This window comes from Paroedura picta, chromosome 8 (genome assembly GCF_049243985.1).
Source record: "Paroedura picta isolate Pp20150507F chromosome 8, Ppicta_v3.0, whole genome shotgun sequence".
NCBI classification, from domain to species: Eukaryota; Metazoa; Chordata; class Lepidosauria; order Squamata; family Gekkonidae; genus Paroedura; species Paroedura picta.
In genome coordinates this window covers 76,035,936-76,041,935 of record NC_135376.1, presented here as the reverse complement: position 1 = coordinate 76,041,935, position 6,000 = coordinate 76,035,936, and the positions used below count along the sequence as shown (strand labels likewise).

The 6,000-nt window shown below is 44.8% G+C and overlaps 1 long non-coding RNA gene across 1 annotated transcript in view; it reads left to right on the top strand.

The window, feature by feature from the left end:
- The first annotated feature begins 822 nt into the window (after positions 1 to 822).
- Positions 823 to 6,000, top strand: part of LOC143842672 (uncharacterized) — a 206,769-nt gene continuing 201,591 nt past the window's right edge. The window contains exon 1 of the long non-coding RNA XR_013233272.1: positions 823 to 1,001. This is a non-coding gene — a long non-coding RNA (uncharacterized LOC143842672). The remainder of the gene's footprint in view (positions 1,002 to 6,000) is intronic.

Sequence of the window (6,000 nt, the reverse complement as noted above, 5' to 3'; positions counted from 1 at the left end):
CCAGCAGGCCTCATGTGTCCCAATGTGGCTTTCACTTACCTTCCCATCCGCTCTCTACAACAGATACCTTGCAAAGTAGGTGGGACTGAGAAGGCTCTGAGAAAACTGTGACTAGCCCAGGTTACCCAGCTGACTGCATGTGAAGGAGTGCCAAATCAAACCAGGTTCCCCAGATTAGTGGCTGCCATGCTTATCACTACACAAAGCTGTTAAACCTGTGGTTCTCAACCGGGGGTCAGGATCCCTTTGGGGGTCTAACAACCCTTTCACAGGGGTCACGGCAGGGCAAGCAGCTTGGCCAGGGGGCTACCATCCACACAACAGCCTTGTGGGGTAGATCGAGATAGAGCGTTCGTCTGTCTGGAGCAGGGGAAAAGAGTGAGATTGGCATGGTGGGACAAGAAGCAGAGCTGAACTGAGAAACCCTGGAAAAAAATCAATTTATATACAATCATGAACAATTTTGGTTTAATTTCTGTGAAAGAACACTTGCATAATTTTATGGTTTGGGGTCATCTCAACATGAGGAACTGTATTAAAGGGTTGCAGCATTAGGAAGGTTGAGAACCACAGTGTTAACCCAACGACTTTTAAAATAAAAAGATAAACTTCACAGTTTTTTTGTTCTCCAAATGACTTCTGTACTACATTTGGAGAAATCCAAGTTTTAAAACAAAAATAACAATAGCTCCAGCTACACGCTCAGTGTCAGCAGGACAGAATTTACAAGTCACCCTGCCAGACCTTGGCCTGACCTTGAAGCCTTTATAATGGTGAGGCAGCAGAACTACTCTCAGCCAGGTGAATCTGGCTCAATAAAGCCACAGGAGCAGGCTAAAGGATACAAGCGAGAAACTGTTTCAGACAGCAGCAGGTCATATCTCCAGTGAGGGCCCCAGGGAAAGTGACTGACATCTGCAGGGATTTTCTGACATTACTTGTCCCAGATACATATAAAGCTGCTGAATCCTGCCTCTCAAGGTCAGAGAAGGTCAAAAAGTGTAAGTGGTCTCTCCTTACAAATTTCTCTTCTTACCATAAGCTCTGCTGCTTCAGCTAACGCCGTGTATCCCCCCTAATGCTTTGTGGCCTCGGATAATTGCTGCAGAGATAAAGCAGCTGAGAAAAGGTAGAAAGTGAACCTGAGTAAAAGAGCCAGGATAAAGATATTTTAGGTTTTTTTATTTTTAAAGACAAGAAATGTGACTGAAATACAGGTAGGGGGAAGAGTGAGAGACCCCCAGAGAGAGGGAACTGTAATAGAAACCGAGAGCTTTCTGTCAAAGGTGGTCAAAGGGCTATAAAGGAAATTAGTAGAAGTTGGGAGAAAGCCTCCTGGGAATAAAGGAAAATGAATTCTATGAAATTTTAAATTAAAGGGGGGAAAGGAGGCAGTGTGAGTAATGCCAGTGAGTTAGTGAGCAGGAGTCTCGGATTTTATTCCCAGCTCCTGACACCAGCTTGACCTTTGGCGAGTCACTTTAAAACTGTTTTGTATTCTCCACAAGCCACCTTTAAATACTCAGTATATCTTATCCTTTGTGATCTGTTCATGGGAGGTGAGTTGCCATTATTCCTGTTTTACAGGTGGAGAACTGAAGTAGAGACAGGGTTGCCACCCTCTGAGTGCCACCTGGAGATTTGCTATTACTACTGATCTCCAAACAGTTCTGTTGGGGGTTTGGGACTTGGCCGGTTCCTAGGTCCCTCTGGAACACTAAATCTGTAGAGTAACAAAGCATTGTGATATTATGCAGTTATTAGTTACCTTTGTGAATGAGGCACACACAGCACTGTGAGGTTTAAAAGAGAGAAACTTTACTGCATGGCTGTTTACAGAAAACACATCGTATGCATCTGTTTCAGTCTCCTTATTGAAGCAGAGCCCAGACGCTTAAAAGGTAATTACAAAGAAGCAGCTGGCTTGCAAGCCAGGTATCCTGCCCATACATCTGCAGTTGAGCCTAATGGCTGCTTGCTTCTGTCTGCAAAGCACACTGATCTCCTTTTCCTGAAGAAGCAGGATGTAGGTGGGAACTCTTTTTAAACAAAGGAATCTCAAGGACGTGTGCTCAGGGTTTTACTATTATAACATCACCTGTGGCCACTTGATGCACTAGGAATGGGTCTTCAAGAAGCAATTTCCCCAGCTCTCTACAGCTGAGGAAAATTGGGGTTTGATAAATTCTCATACACCATGGAAGGATCATCTCCACTTTTGAAGACTGTTCAGAAACTTCAGTTGTTTTAATGGCCATTAGTGAGATTGCTGACATCTGTAAGCCATGGAGAACTATCCTGGCTCCTGATTCATTTATAGTCACAGTTCAAAGGACTGGCTCTTACTTTTTAAACTGCTAAAAGAGAGGGTCCAGGGTCTCTGAAGGCTCACTTACTGCCATGCAAACTGGCCTGCTGGATAACATCTTCTAAAAAGGGTACAGAGCAACAGATGGAGCATAAGGAATGGGGCCTGGGGCATGCCTATAAATCCCCCCCCCCCAATTCTCTAACAAGGATTATGTGATGGGCTTCACCCTTCTGTTCTTGATCCTTGCTGAATCCTTCTCCCCATTGGAAACATGTTCTATTCTTCTAGTCCACGTGAGTTATATGGTATGCATGAATTTAAAGGCAGTTCTTTCGTTAAGTGAACACGGGGAGAAGGATAATTGTCTTCCTGTATAGATTCAGGTGGGTAGCCGTGTTGGTCTGAAAAGGCAGAACAAAGTTCAAGTCCAGTGGCACCCTTAAGCCCCCCAAGTTTTTTTCAGGTAATAAGCTAGGGTTGTCAGCTCTGGTTTGGGAAATACCTGGAGACTTTGGGGGTGAAGCTGGGAGTAGGTGGGATTTGGGGCAGGATAGGACCTCAACGGAATATAATGCTATGGAGTCCACTCTCCAAAATAGCCATTTTCTCCAGGGGAACTGGTGATGAGCTGTGAAACTGGGGGATCCCCAGCTCCCACTGGGGATGGACTTTCATCTGCACACAAAGAGCTCATACCTTGACTAAAACTATGTTGGTCTTAAAGGTGCCACTAGACTCTTCTGCTTTCCAATATGTCATTGACAGTTCAGAACATCTCAGCTGTTGCAATGTGCAGGCTGCGCACTGCAGGATACCTTGATGTACAATGGGTGTGCAGACTAGAGACTGTAGAGGCTAGCAACTCACATTCATTTAACAAAGGGTATTGGAGCGGGTGATTGGCTGCTTACCTTTTCACCTTTGGAGGACAGGCTAAAAGGACTGCAGAACACTCACAGCATGTTGTTCCAAAAAGAAAATGAAGGGACCTTGCAATGAGGGGACCAAAAATAAAGGGGAAGGGGAAATGGCTTGGCGGCAGCACTTTGTGGGTCTCACAAAGGACTGTATCAAAAGGGCATGTCTAATTGAATGCAAACATAGATTCAAATGAGTAGCCGTGGTGGGTGCTTGCACTCGAAAGCTCACGCCTTGAATAAATCTTTGTTGGTCTTAAAGGTGCTACTGGACACTGAATGCAAACAAACAGTGTAGTGCTGGAGCAGGAGAAGCCAATGCTGTCTTTGGTTAATGTTGTTTGCCCAGGAACTCCCGGGAGAGCATGTCCCACCCCCTGATGTGCAGGGCGCTTGAGATTTAACCAAGCAGTAGCTTCATAGGCTCATAGCAATTGTGGAAGGGGCTATGCATGAAGCTGTGTTGCAGTTCGGAGCGAGGAGAGGCAACTTTTAAGCACCAGGGAGAGGCTTAATTGCTAGGCATGCAGCAGACAAGAGGGCAGGATTAGCCTCACTTTCTGTACATTCCGAAAGTGCGAAGCAATCAGCAAAAGCCAGAGAATTCTGAATTATGGTATAGGCAATGAGGAGGCGGCAGTGGAGGAGGAAAGCTCTCTCCCACCCCCCACAAGGTCAATAGGCAAAGACAGTGAAAGAAGTTTCAAAGCAGAGCAAACATAGAATTTTAATGTAAGACAGAAGCCATAATTAACCTGCAGTGAAAAAGAACAGTTTGTGTGCTAATATGAAAGGGGAAGGATATTTCTTTTTAAAAAACCCACTGAGTTCTTTGAAGTTGAAAGTTTTAGTTTGAAAGGAATTCTAATCCTGAAACATAACACGAAGAGAACAGAGCCCATATATTACAAGTGTGGCCCCCCCTCCTTTGAACATTTTTGTTTATTATTTTTGCATGCAATTAATGTCTCAAGCATCTAAGCATTGGGGCTCTTCCTAGGAAACACAATACTAGTCAATAGTTGATCCAAGAACAACAATACGATCTCCACATTTGTATGTAAGGATGGAAAAAGGGAAAGAACTGGGAGCATCTAAGATGGCTGTGTTAAGCCTTTGCCATTCCCATTGGCCAGAGATGCAAGCCTGTGGTGCAGACTAAGGGAAGGAGCCAAAGGGTCCTTGGTTCTCAACCAGGGGCTTGCAGCTTGTGGCTAAAAGTTGGGTGTACTGCACAAGGCCAGGCTTTGTTTGTGACTTGTCATTGGTGTGAAGATTGGATGCTAACCATGGTGACTTAAGGGAAGTCCACATTCAAGGGCAGTAAACCTCTGAATAACAGTGCCAAGAGTCAACATCTCTATGACTGTTGTTGGCTTTCCAGTGGAACTAGCTGACCATTGTGCAAGACAGGATGCTGGACTAGAAGGACCACTTGTCTGATCCAACAGAGCTATGAGTTTGTGGGAGGATCTGCTGGGCTACTTCATATATAATTGTCCTGCACTTGTTCTCAGCAATGCAGTTAAGTACCTCCCCCGTGTCTGTGATCAAAATTACCTCCTCCCTTGGCTTCACAATGAGCCTCTTGTGGCGCAGAGTGGTAAGGCAGCTGTCTGAAAGCTTTGCCCATGAGGCTGGGAGTTCGATCCCAGCAGCCGGCTCAAGGTTGACTCAGCCTTCCATCCTTCCGAGGTCGGTAAAATGAGTACCCAGCTTGCTGGGGGGTAAACGGTAATGACTGGGGAAGGCACTGGCAAACCACCCCGTATTGAGTCTGCCATGAAAACGCTAGAGGGCGTCACCCCAAGGGTCAGACATGACTCGGTGCTTGCACAGGGGATACCTTTACCTTTACCTTGGCTTCACAACTAATTTACCTGTACTAGTGTATCTCTGAGCTTCAACCTCCATTTCCCAGATAAGGATAATAATGCTAACCTACCTGGCAAGGTCACTGCAAAATTACTGAGATGATGTTCCCAAGCCATGTAATATTTTATTATTTTTGTCATACGAAGCACAATAGACTTAGTTTTTAATCATACTGTATCCTTTTCTCTCTCCTTATGTTCGCCCTTGCCACCATGCTCTGAGCTTCTAACCTAGTCTGTCTACATGGAAGGGAATTTTGACATAGGAATTCATTCAGAATGATGAATCTAACCATGTGCGTTCTGACATGCTGTGGTTTCTTGGGACATGCAGATGAATTGGCTTGTGTTGAAGAAGAAATGAGTAGAGTAGAGTAACCACACCTGTAATTCTAGAAGACTATTGTATATCAGTAAAAGAATGTGGTCAAGCAGTTAGAGAGTCTTCCCTGGCCTCAGAGTAGGACTAATTTCCCAAGACAATTCTTTCTTGATCAGAGTATAGTCAGGCTTATTCTAAGAATGCAGGTGACAGCGCATGTTTGTCTTCAACAACAGTGAATGCTGTTATGTTGGTAATAGATTGTACCACTCTATCCAGTAGTGGGTGGCTTATGCCAACTGTGAAAGCAGCCAAAACAGGCCACCCACAGAGAAAGTAGTGTTTTCTTCACATGGGGAGAGGGGGGGAGAGGACTCACCGGGTATACAGAAAAATATCACTTCATAAAATGAAACAGGATCCCCCTACCAATAACAAGAAGAAAGATCCTGGGGGAGGAGCATGTTCCAGAAGGTGCAGAATGCTGACAGCAGCTGAGAGTCAAACGTGGAAAAATATTGGGAAATGGGGTTTAGATTTACTAACCTGAATTTACTGTTGTATACAAACATTTCA